Source organism: Manihot esculenta, chromosome 5, assembly GCF_001659605.2.
Source record: "Manihot esculenta cultivar AM560-2 chromosome 5, M.esculenta_v8, whole genome shotgun sequence".
In the NCBI taxonomy this organism is placed as follows: Eukaryota; Viridiplantae; Streptophyta; class Magnoliopsida; order Malpighiales; family Euphorbiaceae; genus Manihot; species Manihot esculenta.
The window spans coordinates 18,260,853-18,285,485 of NC_035165.2; positions in this window are offsets into that span (position 1 = coordinate 18,260,853).

Genomic DNA, 24,633 nt, shown 5'->3' on the forward strand with positions numbered 1-24,633 from the left:
GGCCTTGCTCCCTGTCTACGGGGTCTCTCCGCCATCGCGTTTTGCTGGGGCCTCTCTCCCTCTGGCTTTTTTACGAAGTTTCGGAGATGCCCCTTCTTGATTAGCCTTTCTATTTCATTGATTAACTGGTAGCAGCTGTTGGTATCATAGCCATGAGTCCGGTGGTATTGGCAGTATTTATCTGGATCTCTTTGGCTAGCCTCAGCTCTCATGGGTTTAGGCCATTGGACGAAGTCTTTATCTTGTACCGCCATGAGCACTTCGGCTCTAGATGTGTTCAAGGGAGTAATTACATCGGGGATCTGAGGCTGATATGCCCTCTCTTCTCTCCTATCCCAGGGCTGCCTGTTCACCTTAGGCCCCCTATTCTGCCTCCTCTCTTGTCGCTCAGGCCTCCTCTCCTCCACAGCTTTACCCTTGTCTGCAGCCTCCTCGACGAACCTGTTGGTGGTTAAAGCGTCATCTTGCCTTATTGATACAAACTAGCAATCACATGAGAATCAAGGAAGCAAGGATCCATTGGTGCTCCCTAGTGGACCAGTGACAAGGAGCAAAGCTAAGAAGCTTGAAGCAGCTATGAACTTACACATTCAAGGATATGTAACACAAGAATTAACTGAGCTTGCCACTAGTAAATGTCTCGCGAAGCTTGAAGACACACCCAAGCTACTCACCTTGCTTAAGATGTGTAATGGAGATAATATGTCTAATTTATTCGGCATTGTTCTGATGGGCTTACTATATTTTATTATTTAAACACTTGTTTTATTTTAGTTTTCTTTGGACTTGTATTCTGGCCAGATTTTATCTTTTTATGTTTTAGAGTGTTGGGCCATGTTTTGGGCTTATGTTTTGATACTTATGTGTTTGATGTGTTATTTTAGTGTGTGATTAGGCTTGGGTCTTGTGTGTGGTTCGGCCAGCCTAAAAAGATTGTCTTAGGGTTTTATTTTCTCTCCTTACTATATAAGGATAAGAAACACTTGTAAGAGGCAGCTTTTAATCAAAATTTTTAGAATTCTTTTCATGCCTTTCGCATGTATTGCTTTGAGTGACAGTGAGGATTTGCTTTCATCAATTGCACCAGGAATCTTGGCTAACTTATCAACTATTCATTGTGGTGTTTGTCGGATTCCCATCTAAATCCTTCGATCATTGGTGTTTTAGCTTCTCTAAGTGTGGGGTGCCATAGGAGGTGGGTTTATCAAACCTTTGGATTCCATATCTACTTGTGCGTGTGGGTTTGAGGCTTGTGCCATAGGGTTTCACGTCAGTTGGTATCAAAGACAAAGTGAGGTAAATTCTAATTTATCTTAGGATCTAGGGTTTTTGAGTTTTTCTTTTCTTTCTTGCTGATTCGGTGAAAGCTTGTGCATCCATGGCTGCACCTTTCTGATTATGAATCATCACATAATCTCTTTTGCAAAAAAAATTTGATATCCAAAAAAAAAATGCCTTAAATGTGCACTATTCGAAATAGACAATTTTTTTTGTCTCCTAAGCTGGATTCAATCCAATTCAAAATTCAAAATTCAAAATTCAAAATTAATTCCCATAAATTACAGCCATCAATTAAGATAGTTAAGGCAATATAGATGAAATAGGAAGTATATTACAGTTTCGGCCAGATAAAGATAAATAAGGCAAAGGCGATTTTTTTTTTTGCAAAAGAGATTATGTGATGATTCATAATCAGAAAGGTGCAGCCATGGATGCACAAGCTTTCATCGAAATCAGCAAGAAAGAAAAGGAAAACTCAAAAACCCTAGATCCTAAGATAAATCAGAATTTACCTCACTTTGTCTTTGATACCAACTGACGTGGAATCCTATGGTACAATCCTCAAACCCACACACACAAGTAGATATGAAATCGAGAGATTTGATAAACTCACCTCCTATGGCACCCCACACTTAGAGAAGCTGAAACACCAATGATCGAATGATTTCGATGAGAATCTGACAAACGCCACAACGAATAGTTGATAAGTTAGCCAAGATTATTGGTGCAATTGATGAAAGCAAATCATCACTCTCACTCAAAGCAATACATGCCAAAGGCATGAAAAGGAATTCTGAAAATTTAGATTCAAAGTTACCTCTTACAAGAGTTTCTTATCCTTATATAGTAAGGGGAAAACAAATGAAACCCTAAGACACTCTTCTTAGGCCTAGCCAAACCACACATAAAGCCCAAGTCCAATCACATACTAAAATAATACATCAAACTCATAAGTATTAAAACATAAGCCTAAGACATGGCCCAATACACTAAAACTTAAAAGATAAAATATGGCCTGAATACAAGCCCAAATAAATCCAAAATAAAGCAAGTTTTTAAAAAACAAAATATAACAAGTCTATCATGGCAAAGCTGAATTTTCACAAAAACCTTTTTTGATCTTCACTTTAGGCTTCCCTTTGTGTAGATTTGGCCCATAGGTTTGATTAGGCTCCATTAGACTATGATTGCATCTTTTGCACCAAATTTGCCCCATATGAGTTGAAGCACGCCCGAAATGTATATGGATCATACGAATATGATTTTGAAGTCTTTTTAAATCCATTTGAATAATATAAGTTTTTTCCGCACCATTGTTAAAAATTTACCCTAATGGATCCGTATCAAATCGGGCTTGCTTAAGTCACAGGTTGGATAGTGTGATATTGGGCCGGTCTACTCAAAGGGGTCTTGATACGTATCCAATGGGGCAAATTTCTAACAATGGTGTGGAGCAAACTTATGTCATTCAAATGGATCTAAAAGGGGTACAAAATTATTTTCATATGATCCATATATATTTGGGGCGTGCTTCAACTCATATGGGACAGATTTGGTGCAACACTTGCAATCATAGGCTTAGGGAGCCTAATCAAACCTATGGGCTAAAACTACACAAAGGGAAGCCTAAAGTGAAGATCAAGTAAGACTTTTGTGAAGATTCAGCTTTGTCATGGTGGGCTTGCTATATTGTTATTATTGAAACACTTGTTTTATTTTAGCTTTGTTTGGGGTTGTATTCTGGCCATATTTTATCTTTTAAGTTTTAGAGTGTTGGGCCATGTTTTGGGCTTATGTTTTAAAACTTATGTGTTATTTTGTATGTGATTGGGCTTGGGCCTCATGTGTTTAAGTCAGACCCAAGAAGAGTGTCTTAGGGTTTTATTTGTTTTTCTCCTTACTATATAAGGATAAGAAACAATTGCAAGAGGAGCTTTTAATCAAACTTTTCAGAATTTCTTTCATGCCTTTGGCGTGTATTGCTTTGAGTGAGAGTGAGGATTTGCTTTCATCAATTGCACCAGAAATCTTGGCTAACTTATCAACTATTTGTTGTGGCGTTTGTCGGATTCTTATCTAAATCCTTCGATCATTGGTGTTTCAGCTTCTCTAAGTTTGGGGTGCCATAGGAGGTGGGTTTATCAAATCTTTGGATTCTGTATCTACTTGTGCGTGTGGGTTTAAGGCTTGTACAATAGGGTTCCGCGTCAGTTGGTATCAGAGCCAAAGTGAGGTAAATTCTTATTTATCTCAGGATCTAGAGTTTTTTTTTCTGAGTTTTCCTTTTCTTCGTTATTGATTTCGGTGAAAGCTTTTGTGTCCATGGCTGCACCTTCTTGATTATTAATCTTCAAAAAAAGAAAAATTCGAAATCCAAAAAAAAAAAACAAAAAAAAAATCGCCTTTGCCATAATTATCTTCATCTGGCTGAAATTGTGATATGCTTCATTTTTCATCCATATTTCCTTACCTATCTCAATTGATTGCTGTAGTTTATGGAAATCAATTTTGAATTTTGAATTGGATTGAATTCAGATTAGGAGACAAAAGAAATCTGCCTATTTCTTAAGGTGCACATTTAAGGCAACTGCATCTAAATCGATTTGATGTCAAATCCATCTTTTAATGCCCATTTTCGTCCATGATGCTGCACTGAGTGAGATATATATTTTTTACTCTATTTGTGGGGTTTTGATACTTGCCTTTTTGGATAGATTTAAATAGATCCGTATTTAATTTGCGTTGAAGCGAATTAAATTCAAACTTTTGTCCAGATTCGTTTTTATTTGAATTCAAAGTTTCTTTTTTTGGTTTAAGCTTGCTTTTGCTTCCTTTACATTGCGAGTATTGTTACTTTCCGAATTGTCAGTGTCTTCTTTCTAGTTTTTCGCGCGCTTCCTTCTTTCTTTATGTTTTCTTCTTGGTTTCATTAAACGCACCTTGTGGTTGGTTGGTTGACCTTAGTTTCTGAAGTGCAATTGAAGAATCAGCAAAAGAATGGTAAGAGTGTAAACACTTGAGTACTTTTTTTTTAACACAATATTTGCTAGTTCTTTTTGTTCTTTGTTGATTTAAGGTAGGATGAGTAAAGAGAAGAATGTGGTGGATCGTACTGATGGAACTGAATCGAATATGGGTAACGATTATAAGCTCTTTAGGAAGTCAGTCAGTGGTGAGTTACAAAGGCTCAATAAGACTCTTGAGAGGTTGACTGAAACTATGGAGAGTTTGAATGTCTCACAAGCTTCCACTTCTACAAGAATACCTCAAAAAACTCCTAATCGCAATAATGACTGTGATGATTCGGATGTGTTGGTTAATAATGTGTTACTTGCTGCACATTGTGAGATGCTTGTTGCTAGGCGTGCTCTGAATATGCAGGTTAAGGCAGAAAGCCTAGACCAACGGGAAAACATATTTCACACTAGGTGTTTGGTTAATGGAAAAGTGTGTACTCTCATTATTGATGGAGGTAGTTGCACAAATGTGGCTAGTGCGTATATGGTGGAAAAATTGGGCTTGGCTTCTATTAAACACCCTAAGCCATATAGATTGCAATGGTTGAATGATTGTGGAGAGGTTAGGGTTACATGCTAGGTGGTTATACCATTTTCTATTGGTAGGTACAAGGATGAGATCTTATGTGATGTGGTATCTATCCAGGAAAGCCATATGTTGTTGGGTAGACCGTGGCAACATGATAAAAAGGTGCAACATAATGGGCTCAATAACAAGTACTCCTTCACTCATGAAGGACAGAAGGTTATACTCGCTCCTTTATCACCTCAAGAGGGATATGTTGATCAAATAAAGATGCTAGAGAGGGAGAGGGAGGCTTCGGCCTTGGCCACAAAGGGGAGTGAGAGCTTGAATTCTGCGGAAAAGATGAGAGAAAAGAGTGAGTTTGAGGGTAAAGAGGCTGGAAAAGAATCAAGACTAGTTCAAGGAGGGAAGGTGGAGAAAGAAAAGGAGAAAGAAGAGGCTAAAGTTCCAATCTCAACTTCCATAGAGATTGAAATTGAAGAGGAAGTTGTAATGCATGAATCTAATGTAGTTGTTGTTGAGAATTCCATCAATGAACTTATAGAAGAGGTTGTGAATGATGAGGGACATGGGCAGCACATGATTGATGAGGTGGAGGAGGTGAATGAGACTGTTTTGGAAGTTGTAGAGGAGAATGGGTCACATCCACAAGATCTTTCTATGACTAATATTTTTATGCCTAGTTCATTTGTTCTTGATGTGCAGGTTGTTGATGAAAACATTCATGACGAAAGTTTTATCCTATTTCCACCTATTCAAAAGGAGGTCCTTGAAGAGACATGGGTTCCTAAAGCTTCCCTTTTTGACATAAATATCAGCAAAATTCGAGTACGAATCTTTTCTAAAGAAGGAGAGAATGATACGGATTCAATAGGGGAAATTTCTAATAATGGTGTGGAGCAAACTTATGTCATTCAAATTGATCTAAAAGGAGTTCAAAATCATATTCATATGATCCATATATATTTGGGGCATGCTTCAACTCATATGGGACAGATTTGGTGCAACACTTGCAATCATAGGCTTAGGGAGCCTAATCAAACCTATGGGCTAAAACTACACAAAGGGAAGCCTAAAGTGAAGATCAAGTAAGACTTTTGTGAAGACTTAGCTTTGTTATGATGGGCTTGCTATATTTTTATTATTTAACACTTGTTTTATTTTAGCTTTGTTTGGGCTTGTATTTTGGCCATACTTTATCTTTTAAGTTTTAGAGTGTTGGGCCATGTTTTGGGCTTGTGTTTTAATACTTATGTGTTATTTTAGTATGTGATTGGGTTTGGACTTTATGTGTTTAAGTCAGGTCCAAGAAGAGTGTCTTCGGATTTTATTTGTTTTTCTCCTTACTATATAAGGATAAGAAACAATTGTGAGAGGCAGCTTTTAATCAAAATTTCAGAATTATTTTCATGCCTTTGGCGTGTATTGCTTTGAGTGAGAGTGAGGATTTGCTTTCATCAATTGCACCAGGAATCTTGGCTTACTTATCAACTATTCGTTGTGGCGTTTGTCAGATTCTCATCTAAATCCTTCGATCACTGGTGTTTCAGCTTCTCTAAGTTTGGGGTGCCATAGGAGGTGGGTTTATCAAATCTTTGGATTCCGTATCTACTTGTGCGTGTGGGTTTGAGGTTTGTGCCATAGGGTTCCGCGTCAGTTGGTATCAGAGCCAAAGTGAGGTAAATTCTGATTTATCTTAGGATCTAGGGTTTTTGAGTTTTCCTTGTCTTTCTTGTTGATTTCGGTGAAAACTTCTGTATCCATGACTGCGTCTTCTTGATAAATTATCACATAATCTCTTTTGGAAAAAAAAAATTCGAAATCCAAAAAAAAAAATCGAAAAGAAAAACAAAACATCGCCTTTGCCTTATTTACCTTGATCTAGCCGAAATTGTCATATGCTTCCTTTTTCTTCTATATTGCCTTACCTATCTTAATTAATTGCAGTAATTTATGGGAATCAATTTGAATTTTGAATTTTGAATTTGGTCGAATCTAGATTAGGAGATAAAAGAAATTCAGCCTATTTCCTAAAGTGTACATTTAGGGCAATTGCATCTAAATTGATTTGATGTCAAATCCTTCTTTTAACACCAGAATTTTCGTCCATGTTTCTGATCTGAGAGAAATTTACATTTTTCTTTTCTGATTCTATTTGTGGGGTTTGGATACTTTCCTTTTTGGGTAGATTTAAGTAGATCCATATTTAATTTGCGTTGAAGTGAATTAAATGCAATATTTTTTGTCCAGGTTCGTTTTTATTTGATTTTTAAGTTTCATTTTTGGTTTAAGCTTGCTTTTGCTTCCTTTACATTGCTGGAGTATTGTTTGCTTGTGTCTATACTCTAGGTGATATTTTTCAAGTAGCACAAAACCAAGTTCATGTGTTACTTTCCAAATTGTCAGTGTCTTCTTTCTAGTTTTTGCGTGCTTCCTTCTTTCTTTAGGTTTTCTTTTTTACTTCATTAAACGCACCTTGTGGTTAGTTGGTTGACCTTAGTTTCTGAAGTGCAATTGAAGAATCAGCAAAAGAATGGTAAGAGTGCAAACACTTGAGACTTTCTTTTTTTAACACAATATTTGCTAGTTCTTTTTGTTATTTGTTGATTTAAGGTAGGATGAGTAAAGACAAGAATGTGGTGGATCGTACTGATGGAAGTGAATCGAATATGGATAACGATTATAAGATCTTTAAGAAGTCAGTCAGTGGTGAGTTACAAAGGCTCAATAAGACTCTTGAGAGGTTAACTGAAACTATGGAGAGTTTGAATGTCTCACAAGCTTCCACTTCTACAAGAATACCTCAAAGAACTCTTAATTGCAATAATAACTGTGATGATTCGGATGTGTTGGTTAATAATGTGTTGCTTGCTGAAGACACATGGGTTCCTAAAGCTTCCCTTTTTGACATAAATATCAGCAAGATTCGAGGACGAATCTTTTCTAAATAAGGAGAGAATAATACGGATTCAATAGGGGAAATTTCTAATAATGGTGTGGAGCAAACTTATGTCATTCAAATTGATCTAAAAGGAGTTCAAAATCATATTCATATGATCCATATATATTTAGGGCGTGCTTCAACTCATATGGGACAGATTTGGTGCAACACTTGCAATCATAGGCTTAGGGAGCCTAATCAAACCTATGGGCTAAAACTACACAAAGGGAAGCCTAAAGTGAAGATCAAGTAAGAGTTTTGTGAAGACTTAGCTTTGTTATGATGGGCTTGCTATATTTTTATTATTTAACACTTGTTTTATTTTAGCTTTGTTTGGGTTTGTATTTTGGCCATACTTTATCTTTTAAGTTTTAGAGTGTTGGGCCATGTTTTGGGCTTATGTTTTAATACTTATGTGTTATTTTAGTATGTGATTGGGTTTGGACTTTATGTGTTTAAGTCAGGTCCAAGAAGAGTGTCTTAGGATTTTATTTGTTTTTCTCCTTACTATATAAGGATAAGAAACAATTGTAAGAGGCAGTTTTTAATCAAAATTTCAGAATTATTTTCATGCCTTTGGCGTGTATTGCTTTGAGTGAGAGTGAGGATTTGCTTTCATCAATTGCAACAGGAATCTTGGCTTACTTATCAACTATTCGTTGTGGCGTTTGTCAGATTCTCATCTAAATCCTTCGATCATTGGTGTTTCAGCTTCTCTAAGTTTGGGGTGCCATAGGAGGTGGGTTTATCAAATCTTTGGATTCCGTATCTACTTGTGCGTGTGGGTTTGAGACTTGTGCCATAGGGTTCCGCGTGTGGCCATCATTAACTAACTAAAATAGTAAGCGTACGTGGTTTTATTTGTGATGCTCAAGCTTTCCTTTACTAAAGCGTAACCCTTTCTGATGCTCAATGAAATACGCGAATTCTTTTTAAAATTATGAGTAATTAACTAATAAGTTTTTTAAAATTTTAAAAATTAAATAATAAAATATATAATAATAAAATTAATAAAAAAATAATTAATAGACTTTTTTAAATATTATAAAAATTTTAATAAATTTTCTCACATTATAAAAACTAAATAATTCATTCCTTTTCTAAATAGCATATATATATATATATATATGCAGCTTGGACAAATCTCATGTATATTTTAAAATTTTTTAAATTATCTTTTTTTTTATTTAATCAAATTGAGGTTTATTTTATACACTTTAAAATAATATAAAAATATAGATATTTTTTAATTTTGTTTTAATTAAATGATTATTAAATTTTAAATTTAAATTAAATACTTATAATGAATTTTAATAATTTAGTTTATAAATAAAGTTACTTTTATTTATCATCCTAAAAATTAATTTATTCAAAATTATATATCCTTTCAATTCAAAATTAATTTTAATAGTTAAATAAATTTATACGTACTATATCTATTCTTTTTTTTATCATTTTTAATTAGTCAATGTATTTATTTTTACTTTTGGTCCATAAACCTTTTTTTTTCTCAATTTTTGTTGTGCTTTTATTATTTTTTTGAAGTAAAATAATTATTAAATTGGCTGAACCTATATAAAACTATACTTACAAAAATTTTCAATTGTCTTATAATTAATACCTTAAAGGATTGAGCGTGAAAATTATAAAATAAAAAAAATAAAACAGTAGAAATGTAGCTCAATTAAACTACTGTTTTCAATTGTTTTAGCATTTAAGCCATTTTCAGTTTTTTTTTTAATTAAAAATTAAAACAGGCTAATTTAATAGAAAAAAATTTTAAAAAATTAAAATGATCATGTAAATATTTATTTCTAAATTTAACAAAATTTACTCATGTTTTTAAATCCCTAGTTTTACCATTTTTTTCCATAAATATATAATTTTTTACTATTAATTTTTTGTATTTCATCTTTATTTTATTTTTATAAGAAATTTATTTTTGTTATTTATTATTTAATTATACAAATTAATTCTTAAATTAAAACACCGGTTTCAGCGTTCTTCTGATGGCAATTCAAGAAAGAAGAAAGATTAGTTTCAGTGAAGGCCTTTCTGATGCTCAAGGCCTTTCATTATCTTTCAAGAAAGAAAAGAATTCTTTCTTTGACAACCCTCAACGAAATACATGAACAACTCACCTCCTTTTACTCTTTCTGATATCAATTCAAGAAAGAAAAAGAATAGCTTTAGTCAGTGAAGGAGACTGATTGTTTCTTAGGATCTTTGATAGAGTGATTTATATATCTTTAGATGTTTATATCGTATTGTTAGTGGAAAAAATATAAATCTATTGGATCAATTCATTTCAATTAATATCTTTTATTAATTAGTTTTTTAGTATCAAAAATATTTTAGATTTTCTTGCAATATTTAACAAGTAAAACTAATATAAAATTTTAACTTTAAATTATTTTTTTAATAAAATAATTAAGCAAGCAAATCAAGCTACATTATCATTTGCAATACTGCCATTAATTGGCTGTCTTGATATTTATTTGATTTTCTTGATATTTATTTGAGTCAATCTCGCACTTATTTGACAGACATTCCAGTAATAAATAATATTATAAAAAATCTCTACATTTTCTCATTAAAGATTGAATTTATTTCTACTATAGTTGATAAAAAATAAAATAATTGCTAGTACTTGATTCTTCAATATTTAAATTGTACTCTATTAAATTTCAATAGAGATTTTTGTTCAATTTTAATAGATTTTTATAATTGAATAATTTTTTTAAGTTTGAAAAATAAACGATTGACTCATTATGTATATTTTGCGATTAATTCTATAATAGAGTTTTCTTGTTTAGTGTTGAGGAGAAAAAAATATACTCGCATTCAAATCACCATTTGATTACTCTATATTTTTAAGGGATTAATTTAATAATATTTTTAAACCAAAATAAAATATCGGGCTATTTATTATATGTGGGTTAAAATTTTAAGTTTGAAAAATATTTCATTCTAATTTTTACATCTCATATAAAAAAATAATTATTCAGCACATATTATCATAGTAAAGTAATTAAAATAAATTAAAATAGAGTGATTTAAATAAAATAACATCAAAATTACATTAAAAAATGAAATAAACTAATGAAAAATGATACTTACTAGGAAAATTAAATCTGAAGAAAAGAGAAGTAAATATTAGTTTACGTTAAGGAATCAGTAGATTTGATTTAAATAAAACGCATGTTTTTATTGAAAAAACTTGAATTATTCTCTCTTAATGCAGTTGACTAATTAAATCTACACACGTGTTGATGTTATTAGTTAACTAGGAATTAAATCTACACGCGTGTTGATGTCATTAGGTAACCAAACAATAAATAATAAAATAAATTAATTTTTTTTAATTAATGATCAAGGGCAAAATATCTCAATTTGATTATTTTCGGCTGAAATTTTTAATTATTTATTTATTTTTCAATTTTCAATTGCATTATTTATTAATTTTATTTTAAGTTTATTTTTAATTTTGGCATGACAAGCAAAAAATCAATTTTATCAAAAACTCTCTTCTAGTCACTTTTTGTATGATACCACTTTTCTATTTCAACTAGTCATCTAAATTAAACAAAGTTAAGATCCTATCTGAAAAAAAGAGAAGTAAATCTTAAATTGATGGATTTAACATCCGTCATGTTTATATATTAATTTTCATAAGCCAAATAATCTATAAGGATAAGATAGATACTATATTTTTCTCTTCCTACTCCCATTCTAATTTATTATCAAAAGAATATGAAAATAAGAGATAATAAATTTTAATAAAAGAGAAATAAACTTTTTTAGATTTGATCTGAATCCATAAATATCAGTTTGATAAAATTCAAATTCTCAATCCAACCAACAAAAGACAATTTACAATGTGCTAATATTGTTTTTTGATCTGTAAATAAGAAATGCACAAAAAATATATAATAACATAAATAGAATAAAGATAATTTATTATCTATACAAATAGAATAAAGAAAACTAAAATAAAAAACCTATTAGTATCAATTATCAACATAGAAACCCAACAACGATGATCTGGACTTAAATCCAAAGTCAAAGGTAATTCTACCACATGCATTATGGGCAAAATACCCAAAAGTAATAAACTTATATTACTTATACTGTGGACTTGAAATTGATATTCTTCTATAGAGATGAATTAGTAATAAGCAAATTTTCAAAATAAAAAATGAGATGACGATGAGTTTTAGATTTTATAATCGACCATGTTTAATATCTTGCTTAGCAAAGTTTCAACGAGGAGGGGTAATTTTGCTTCAAGAACCTGTAATGAGAAAAGAGCAATTTTGTTTCTGTTTCAAGTAATCAAATTAAATTGATTTATTTGAAATTTAAAAGTAATCAAATTAAATTGATTTATTACGGTCGATTTGATTATATTTTGATTTTTATTAAAAGTAATCAAATTAAATTGATTTATTTGAAATTTTTTAAAACTTTTAATTAAACTATATCTATTATCTAAATTATTATACATAATTTTTTAATTAGATTAAATTATTATTTATTTTATTTAATTATTTTAGATTTAATAATTCTCTTTATATTAATATGCTAATAAAAATAGAATAACTAAAAATAAATAAAAGTAAATAATAAAATATTTTTTAAAAAAATTTAAAGTGTCATGTAATTTTAAATAAATTAATCTATCAAATAACATATAAAAGTAAGGGATAAAATAGGTTTAAATTAATTTATATGTTGCTTTACATAAATGTGCACAAATACTTTCTTATTTTAATATATATATATATATAGAAAGTTGAAAATAAAATATATAATATAAAAGAAATGAAAAATATATTACACTAATAAAAAATAAAATAATAAAAATGAATAAAAGGATAAAAATATAAGAAGACAATGAAGAATGAGCTGCAATCATTATTCTTAGAATTTACTAAAATAATGTAGAGTTTTTAATAAATAAAATTAAATAATATAATATTTTTTAAAAAATAAATAATAAAATTTTTCACTATTTTGTATGGTGGTTAAAAACCAATCCCTGTAATTACACTTTGTTGCAATAAATTAAATTAGACAGATGTAAATAAAATAAATTTTAAAATGATAAAAAAAAATAGATATAGTACGTATAAATTTATTTAACTATTAAAATTAATTTTGAATTAAAAGGATATATAATTTTAAATAAATTAATTTTTAGGATGATAAATAAATGTAACTTTATTTATAAACTAAATTATTAAAATTCATTATAAGTATTTAATTTAAATTTAAAATTTAATAATCATTTAATTAAAACAAAACTAAAAAATATCTATATTTTTATATTATTTTAAAGTGTATAAAATAAACCTCAATTTGATTAAATAAAAAAAAGATAATTTAAAAAAAAATTTAAAATATACATGAATTATTTATATATATATATATATATATACTATTTAGAAAAGGAATGAATTATTTAGTTTTTATAATGTGAGAAAATTTATTAGTTAATTTTTAAAAATGTATTAAAATTTTTATAATATTTAAAAAAGTTTAGTAATTAATTTTTTTATTAATTTTATTATTATATATTTTATTATTTAATTTTTATAATTTTAAAAAATTTATTAGTTAATTACTCATAATTTTAAAAGTTTATTAATTAATTTTTTGGTATAAAAAATATTTTAGATTTTCTTCCAATATTTAACAAGTAAAACTAATAAAAAATTTTAACTTTAAATTATTTTTTTAATAAAATAATTAAGCAAGCAAATCAAGCTACATTATCATTTGCAATACTGCCATTAATTGGCTTTCTTGATATTTATTTGATTTTCTTGATATTTATTTGAGTCAATCTCGCACTTATTTGACAGACATTCCAGTAATAAATAATATTATAAAAAACCTCTACATTTTCTCATTAAAGATTAAATTATTTGATTACTCTATATTTTTAAGGGATTAATTTAATAATATTTTTAAACCAAAATAATATATCGGGCTATTTATTATTTGATTACTCTATATTTTTAAGGGATTATAATTTGTATTGGCAATTTATAATTTGTCAACTATTATGATCCAATTATATATTTATTTAGTAAAAAATAAAATTTAAAGTTAAAAAAAAATAAAAAATAATATTTATTTGATTAGATAATATGCAAGCAAATTAGTATCTATCTTAGATTAATTTCTAAAAATTATCTTGCATCTTTAAAGTAATTTAAAGGCCGTAATCATTGCATGCACCCTATCATTGTTTTGGAGACGTTGGTGTTTTACCTTCTATATTAATTCAACTCACCGTTTTTTCAACGCATTAGGAATTATAAGGAACAAAAAATATTATTATGACCATCTCAAGAAGTTAATGGTAAAGCCATTTTCAGATTAAGACATTTTCACCTCAAAATATTATTAAGTCATTTTAATGTAAATGATTTCCAGTTTTAAAAAAGAAAAAGTCAATTTTTACACTTTATGATACTTTATGATTTTTATTAAAATTTCTGTATATAAATTTATTAACCTATTTTATTTTTCAAATTAAAATTAAATAATAAAAAAAATTATTTTTCCACAAATAAATGAAATGAGGAAAATATATTGCAGACAACTATCTTGAATATTTTGAAACTAAATCTTATCCTCCTTTGTTTACAAATACCTGATCATCCTAAGAAATTAAATTTGAGTTTTTCTTTGATTCTGATCCTTATTTCAGGAACAGGATATTGCCATGAAGTCAATTCACCGCTGATCCTTCGGAGGAGATAATGACCCGTCAGCTCTTTGTCAGTGGACAAAATTTTAAGCCGGGAAAATCCTCCGTTCTAATTTTTGCATGTCCATAGGAAAAAAAACCAACAATTCAGCACAAATAATCTTTTTAAAGGTTTAAAAATAAATTAAAATTAATAGAGTGATTTAAATAAACTTCATGAACTAAAAATAAACTAATAAAAAATAGTACCTAGTGGGATATGAATGTGCCTGTAGCGTAGACTTAGATTCAAGAAAAAAGAAAGAACCTTTCAAAAAAGAAAAGAAATAAATACAATACCTACGAGTTATGAATTTTGCTTGGCAATAGAGGGAAGTAAATGAAAAAACAAAATTCAAAATGACATAAAGAACAATAAATAAATACAGCATATGCCAGCTATAAATTTTATTTAGCAAGCCTGTGTTTTTAGTTGTAATAGATATTTCCTGGCATTGCGAATTCTTTCACTGGTTTGAGTGCCCTGATGCCTTCCCCTTCAATCTTTCTGATGTCAATTCAAGAAAGAAGAAAGGATAGCTTTAGTCATTGCAGTGGAGGAGACTGATCGTTTCTTGGGATCTTTGACAGAGATACAAGGATATTCATTAATTTTTTTTATGGCAATTCAAGAAAGAATAAAGATTAGCTTCAGTCATTTACAGTGGAGGAGATCGATTGTTTCTTGGGATCTTTGACAGAAACATTCAAGGCCTTTCATTATCTTTTATGGCTGTTCGAAAAGGGAAAAAAAAAACCTTTCAAGAAAAGAATTCTTTCTTTGACAACCCTCAATGAAATATATGAACAACTCACCTCTGCTGCAGCGTATTTGGAATGCGAATTCTTTCGGTGGTTTGAGCACCCTGATACCTTCTCCTTTAACTCTTTCTGATATCAATTCAAGAAAGGAGAAAGAATAGCTTGAGACTGATTGTTTCTTGAGACTAAGTAAAAATAATTATTAATTAATAGCAGCTAACTGTATAAACGCTAAATATGAGAAATATTAAATTTTGTTTTATAAAAAGATAAAAGAAAAACACCACATGTAAATTTAATCTCTATAAGTCAATATTCAAGAGAAATAAACAATTTTGAGAGGTGAAACCTATCAATTATTGGAAGTGTTTAGCTTGTTTGATTAGATTAATTTGGTATTGTATCTAGAATTAATTATATTTTAGATAAAATTATAATTTTATTTTAATTTTAATTTTAAAATTTAAAATAATGAGGACTATATCAAATAAATTATATATCTTTTAACTATTGAATTAATTAATGCTTACCGAAATTTTAAAATGGTTGTATTGCGTTGTTAGTGAAAAAAAAAATTACACCTTATCTTTGTTATTTGTTGTGTTCATTTCAATAATTAAGTTGATAACTGCAATTTTTTTATTAAAAAAAATCAAAGAAGATTAAATTAAATTTATATATTTATCAATAATTAAGTTGATGACTGCAATTTTTTGATTAAAAAATAAAAAAAAATTAAAATGACAACGATTGAAATATTAAAAACAACAGTCTAGTTATATTTCAATAGTTAATTTTAAATCCATCTCTTCACGATCTATTTAGGGTAAAACAATTAAAATTTATTGATAAATAAATAATTCTACTCAAATTAAACCGATCTCACTCATATTATACTTCTCCAAACACATACCAAAATTAATATTGATACGAGTAAGGAAATAATACGATACTTCAAAGATTTAAAATGGAAAACTCCAAATCATGACAAATCAAGTTACAATCGCTTAATTCAAGACTTACGAGATGTGAACTATATTTGGGAAGTATGGGAGAATAAGGAAATAAGTCACACTCTCTTCAACACATGTGGACGCACAACACAATTTCAGATCGCGTAATGCATGTATGGCCAAATTGCATTTAGACCAGTTTTATTATTTTGATAGTTTAGTATTTGTTAGGATTTGTTTTAAATTAATTTGACCTATATTAGAAGCTAAATTCGTGCAGCCTATTTATGAAGGAGATTTCTCCAAGATAATTTAGGAAAATGATCTTTAATGTAATTTAGGTTTGATTATTTGACAAGATACTCTTCCTATATTATAATTACACATTCCTATAATAGAATTAGGGTTTGAAGGCTATAAAAATACCCTTAAAGTAACGGACACAATTAGCCAATGAATAAAGATGATTTTATGAACAAAATTTAGTTCTTCTCCATTATTTAGCAACTTATCAAGGTTTAACTTTGTGGCGTTCTAATATGGATCTCCTCCGTGCTTAGCTAACTTATCAAGAATTTCTTGTGGCGTTCTCGAAGCTGGAATCACTTTATTATCTATGTTTCTAATCACAATTGTTGGTTAGGGGTATAGTAGAGCAACCTTCTAGAAGATATCTTTGTCATGTTGTTTGTTAAGTTGTGTGATGGGGCTTTTGATCACTGTTGGTCCTGGGTTCCGCATCAGTTGGTATCAGTGCATGGTAATAGATAAATTCCTATTTATCTATATTTATTTATTTTGTAAGTTTTTTTTATTATTTTTTTACTCTATCTTATTCTTTTTATTTCAGTTTATCTTATAATTTCTCTAAAAAAAACAAAGAAAAAAATTCAGCTATATTTATATAAAAAAAAAGAAGGAAATTTTTTTATTTTGGTAGTGTGAGTTTTTTTTAAAAAAAGTGAGATAAAAAAAGAGTGAAAAAAATCGTTTGAGTTGTTTGATTTAGAAAGAAAAAAAGAAAAAAAAAAGAGGAGAGATGTCAATATTTAGTGTTTTATTCGCAAAATGTCATACTAAATTTAAAGAGGATCACATGTCTGTTGATTCTTTTCTTGTCATTATGGTTGAAGATTCGAGGATGAATTTTTTCGAAGAAGAAGAGAATGATACGTAGCAAAGAAATAATACGATGCTTCAAAGATTTAAAATGGAAAACTCCAAATCATGACAAATCAAGTTACCTTTGCTTAATTCAAGGCTTACGATATTAGAACTATATTTGGGAAGTATGGGAGAATAAGGAAACAAGTCACACTCTCTTCAACACATGTGGACGCAAAACACAATTTCAGATCGCGTAATGCATGTATGACCAAATTGCATTTAAGCCGGTTTTATTATTTTTATATTTTAGTATTTTGTAGGATTTGTTTTAAATTAATTTGGCCTATATTACAAGTCAAATTCGTGCAGCCCATTTAGGAAAGAGATTTCTCCAAGATAATTTAGGAAAATGATCTTTAAAGTAATCTAGGGTTGACTATTTGACTAGATACCCTTCCTATACTGTAATTACACCTTCTTACAATAGAATTAGGGTTTTAAAGGCTATAAAAATACCCTTAAGGTAACAGCCACAATTAGCCAATGAATAAAGATGATTTTATGAATAATATTTAGTTCTTCTCCATTATTTAGCAACTTATCAAGGTTTAACTTTGTGGCGTTCTAATATGAATCTCCTCCATGCTTAGCTAACTTATCAAGAATTTCTTGTGGCGTTCTCGAAGCTGGAATCGCTTGATTATCTATGTTTCCAATCACAATTGTTGGTTAGGGATGTGGTAGAGCAACCTTTGCTTGATTATTTATATTTCTAATCACACTGGTTGATTAGGGTGTGGTAGAGCAACTTTTGCTCCATTATCTATGTTTCTAATCACAATTGTTGGTTAGGGGTATGGTAGAGCAACCTTCTAGAAGATATCTTTGTCATGTTCTTTGTCAAGTTGTGTGACGGGGCTTTGATCACATGTTGGTCCTGGATTCCGCATCAAATATAGTTGAGTTTACATTTAACTCTCTTAAAAAACAACGAAAGCAAAACTAAAAAAAAAATAAATGAACAAAGGAAAGAGTTCAGAAAGTCTCCATTGTTCAAAGCCCATCTGTCATTTTCATCCCATGAGTCTAACTAAAAATAATTTTAATAATTAATTGCAGCTAACAATATAAATATTAATCAGCTATTCTGCTGAACATGAACGGATCCGATTTACTAAAGTATACTACACCATATTTTGAGAGGTTTTAAATTTAATAAAAGTAAATAATATTGACTAAATTCCATGTAGTTAATAATATTGACTTGTAAATAGACATTAAAATTAAAATTTTTATCTCTCCATGCTATGATTATTTTGAAGAAAAGAATTTAAATAAATTTTTATAAAATTATGCATAATTTTAATTTTTTAAATGAAAATTTTATAAATTATAAAATTATAAAAAACATTTATTTAAGTTTGATGTGAGTTAAAATATTCAATATATTAAATAGAGCAAAAATTTTGCCGCATTAATGATTCTCTGTCTACAAGTATAAGAGTTCAGGGGATTCAGAATAATTTTAGAAATGATGGATCCATGTAATATTGATTTAACTAAAATAAGAAGTATAAAATCAGAATAATTTTAGAAAATGATGGATCCATGTAATATTGATTTAACTAAAATAAGAAGTATAAAATGGAGGAGATTGCACTGCTACCGTCGTGGCGAATGGAAAGACGTAATATCTTTTTTTTTTATAAAATATTTAAGGTTTCATTTATTTTGTTTTATTTCTTACATTTTAATTAAGCCTTTTTAAATACTTTATATTATTTAAAGTATTATATATATATATATAGAGATTTACTATTTAATTTCTGAATATTACCATTATTAACAAGTCAGTTTTTACATTTTAAAAAATCTATTAAAACGTTTTTATTTTTTCTCAACGTCAACGAAATAGTAATTTTATTCTCTTTTCCATTAAAAATAGATAAAAAATAATAGAGAAAAATTTTAAAACTCAATTTTGCTCTAAAATAAAACACTTTATTTAATTACTGTGTATTACCATTATTAACAAGATAATTTTTATTTTTTTCTCAACGTCAACGAAATAGTCATTCTATTCTCTTTTCCATTAAAAATAGATAAAAAATGATAAAGAAAAATTTTTAAAACTCAATTTTGCTCTCAAATAAAACACTTTATTTAGTTATTGTGTACCTGTTGTCCCTTAAAGTAACCTAAGAGGGGTGAATTGAGTTTATAAAAAAGGTTTAAAGGTAAAAACACAAATAATATAAAACAGCATTTTGGAAACCCAATACCTTATAATAAATTAACATATGGACAATTAGTAAGTATAATTCAAAAGGAAGGTTTGCAGATTTGTCATGATTTAAAACTACAGGGAACTTTAAAATATGAGATGCATAAGACTAAACAGGAATTAGGATCTTTTTTGTAAGCAGTTTGATTATGGAATAGCCTAGGATAAAAATTGTAATGGTCAGGGCTCTAAATCTAAACCAAAAAAATATTATAAAAAAGATCAGAATTACAAGAAAAAATATATAGCAAAACCCAGTAAAGAAGAATATTATAGAAAGAAAAGTTATAAACCTTATAAAAAATATAGGAAGAAAGCCCCAATGAATAAAGTTTAGAATAAAAAATTGTTTCAAGATTTAACTTGTTATAATTGTGGAAAGAAAGGACATACATCTAAATTTTGTAGGTTTAATAAAAAATTAAATGAATTAGGTTTAGAAGAAGAAGTGATAAATAAAATTCAAGAAATATATATAGATTCAGAATCTTCAGATAACAGAGAGTGATAATCAGATAGATGAGTTAGGAACTAGTTCGTCAGAAAAATCAGAAAATATTTTGACAAAGGAACAAAGTTCATTATTAGAATTAATAAATAATATAGAGGATAGTACTACTAAAGAGAAATTTCTTAAAAAATTAATCAAAAGTTTTGATGAAGCAGAAGAAGTTAAAAATACTATTCCTAAAATAGAGAAACAAACTTATGATTTAACTAAAATATTAGATAAAAATAAAAAACCTAAAGAGACAGTATCTATAGAAGATTTGCAAAAAGAAATCAGGATAATAAAGACTGAAGTAAAAGACTTAAAGCATCGGCTTTAGAAGGATTAAAAAAGGATAAAATTTTTAGAAGAACAATTAATTTCTGAATCATCCTCCTCATCAGAAGAAGTAGAAGAGGAAGGAAATGAACATAATAAAATAAGTGAATTAGAAAGTGAATAAGTAGATAATAATTTTATACTATTACTACAAGAAATGACTTTTAGAAAATATTTAGTAAAATTAACAATTAAGTTATCAGAAGATTTTACTATAGATACTATAGCATTGTTTGATACAGGAGCATATTTAAATTGCATAAAGTCAAGTTTGGTAGCTAAGAGATTTTGGCAGGAAACTAAAGAAAAATTAAAAACGGCGAATAAGACTAATTTAAATATTCTAAGAAAGACAGAGACAATAATAGTAAATCAAGATTTAGAAATAAGGACTGTATTTTTATTATCTCAATAGATAAATCACATGGTAATATTTGGAACCCCGTTTATAAACCTAACAACACCTTATTCAATAAAAGATGACTGTATAGAAATTAAAATGAAAAATAAAAATGTTAAAATGGATTTTACATAGAAACCTAAAATAAAAAACCTGAATTTAATAAAAGCACATTCCATTAGGACGATGAAAATAAATTCAATAATAAAATCTATAACAGAGGATTTAAAAGATTTAAAGAATAATGTACATTTAACTAGGATTAAAAATCAATTAGGAAGTGAAATTATAAAGGCTAGAATAGAAAAATTAAAAAATTATATGGAAAAAGAATTATGCGCTGAGCACCCCAATGCTTTTTGAAATAGGAAACAGCATATAGTAGACCTACCTTATGAAGAAAATTTTGATGGAAAAACAATTTCTACTTAGACAAGACCAATTCAAATGAGTCCGAAATTAATTGAATATTGTAAAAAAGAAATCAAAGATTTAGAAGACAAGAAGTTAATAAGTAAATCTTGGAGCCCTTGGTCCTGTGCAGCCTTCTATGTTAATAAAAATGTAGAAATAGAAAGAGGGACACCTAGGTTAGTTATAAATTATAAACCATTAAATACAGCATTAAAATGGATTAGGTATCCTATACCTAATAAAAGAGATCTTTTGAATAGATTATTTAATGCAAATATTTTTAGTAAGTTTGATATGAAGTCAGGATATTAGCAAATTTAAATTCATCCTAAAGATAGATATAAAACGGCATTTACAGCTCACTTTGGGCAGTATGAGTGGAATATAATGCCTTTTGGATTAAAAAATGCACCCTCAGAATGTCAAAGAATAGTGAATGATATTTTTAACCCTTATTCAAAATTTTATATTGTTTATATAGATGATGTTTTAATATTTAGTCAAAATATTGAAGAGCATTTTAAACACCTAAAAACTTTTTGTATGGTCATAAAAAAGAATGGTCTAGCATTAAGTAAAACTAAAATGAATTTATTTGAAATTAAAGTTAGATTTTTAGGACATTATATAGAGTAAGGAATTATTCAGCCTATAGAAAGAACAATGGTTTTTGGAGATAATTTTCCAAATGAGATAACTAATAAAATCCAGTTATAGAAATTTTTAGGATGTTTAAATTATGTTATTGATTTCTATCCAAATCTAAATAGAATAATAATGCCTCTCCATGATAGGTTAAAGAAAAATGCAAGTCCATGGACTACTGAGCATACAAATATTATAAAACATATAAAATCATTTATAAAAGAAATCCCATGTTTATATCTCCCTAATCCAACAGCTTTTAAAATTGTAGAAACAGATGCTTCAGACGTAGGATATGGAGGAGTCTTAAAACAAATAATAGATGATAAAGAGAGGATAATTCAGTTTACTTCAGGTCATTGGAATTCAGCCCAGTCAAATTATTCGACTATTAAAAAAGAAATTTTAAGTATTGTTATATGCATAAATAAATTCCAGTATGATTTATTAAAATCGACTGTAAATCAGCAAAAGATGTTTTGAAAAAAGATGTTAAAAACCTTGTCTCTAAACAAATCTTTGCTAGATGGCAAGCACTTTTAAGTATTTTTTATTTTGATATTAAGTATATTAAAGGTAATAGTAATAATATACCAGATTTTTTGACAAGAGAATTCTTACAGATAAATGGGGAGAAAGGAGAATAAGCAGAAAGAAGTAAAATCCAGTTCAAGTTTCATCCCTAAAGCGCTTTCAGACCACTCAGAAGACCTCAGTAAAACCCTCAAAACCCAATATAAAAGCCCATTAGACTTAAAGAAATGGATCGAAGAATTAAGCCAATCACCGGAGATCATTAAAGCAATACAAAATATGGCGCCTTCCTCGGGAGACTCAGGTATGATTTCTAAAACTAAAGCGATCGTACCCGTTCATGGTACAACTAGTCTGTCTCAAACGGTAGACAGTAAAGACTCATCAAATCCATTGAAGGCTGTGGGTTTGCCAAAAATCCAATCTTCCTATGGATATAGTACTGGTATTTATAAATGGTTTTTAAAGCATAATTCAGAATTTGAAATTTAAGTTGAAAACGGTTTTATAGATATAAATCCATGGGAAATAATCAGAAAATATTATCCTGAGAACTGGTATTTCGCGTCAAAAGATCTTTTAAAACCTCAGGATTATTATAATAGTATTTTGGAAGAAACTGATTCAGTTAAAATAAAACATAATTTTGATAAAAATCATAAAGAGATTATATCATATTCTTCTATTCAAATAAAAAGGGTTATCCATCCAAAAGATTGGCCAACCTCAAATCTATATACTGCATTGACATTTAAAAATTTTAAAAAGTATTTACTTCATATAATTATTTTGATTATATTGATGCATGGACAAATATTTTCAGTATTCAAAATCCGACCACAACTCATTCGTGGTTAATATATTTTGACCAACATAGCATTAAAACAACCACCAGATTTACAAATTGGTTTTTAAAATGGTGGCAGTATAGAGGTATTACTGAAGATATTTTATCTCAGGAAGTACTTCATGTATATCAGTATTTTAAAAATAATTATAAGCTAGCCCAAAATGAAAAATATATCCCTCCTTTAATGTATTTTTGTATAAACTTTTTTATTCCTTTGGTATACCAGTGGTATTTCAATTTTCAATATATAATAGAATTAAATATTCCAGTGATAGTAAAAAAGCACAAAATAAAATGGTGGGGATCATTCAGAAACTCTAACACGGAAGAAGTTATAAAAAATTGGATAATCAAGAGAGCCCAGTTTCCAACTGTCTCTAATGCTAGTAAATTAACATTGCAAGGAGAACCTTCATTTAGTGCCCAGAAAGCCCAATGTCAGGCCTTGTTAGCAGCAGCTACAACTCTCGAAAAATATAAAATGATTTGTCAGCAAATTTTCAATCATCTTGCTTCAGGAGAATCAGTAAAAAAGGAAGAGATAAAGCAAACTTCTAGTAAAGAATCTTCAAAGAAATCCTCTGGTAAAAAAGCATCAAAGAAGGCACTTAGTAGAAGAAAGAAACAGTCCAGTTCAAAAACGGAGTCGACAACCTCATCCAGCAGGTCATCCTCCAGTAAAAATCTGACATCTTCATACTGCGATAGCAATGAAGACGACTGCTATGGTGTTCTTCTACCGGTAAAAATCAAAAGTAAAACAGGCAAAAGAAAAGATAAATAGAAAGCAAAAGTAAAAAAGGAAAAGAAAGAAAAGCTGAAGAAGAAAGTCAAGAAAAAGAAGGATACCTCATCTTCGTCCTTATCATCAGAGTCAGAGTAAAGACAGAAATAGTAAAAAGGAGTAGAAGTGGCAGACAAACTATTCATCAATAGTAAAAAGGAGCAGAAGTGGCAGATAAACTATTCATCAATAGTAAAAAGGAGCAGAAGTGGCAGACAAACTATTCATCTACAGTAAAAAGAAGCAGACAGATTACTATTCATGAACAGTAAAAGACGCGTGAAGAAACAGTAAATCCGTGAAGAAATAGTTTGAATTTTTTCTATAAAATGGAGCCTCTCCCCTTGTGAAGGCACAGATCTATATTCACTCCAATAAACTCTCTCTCTGTATTTTCTCTATCTTCACACTTCCTCTGTAAATCAATTCTCTTCCACTTATATTTTCTCAGAGCTTCTGTAAAAGGTTTCAAGTTTTGTATAAAGTAAGTTATTTCATTAAATCATTTATTTTGTTTATATTTTGTTACTTTGTAAGTCCGTGTTA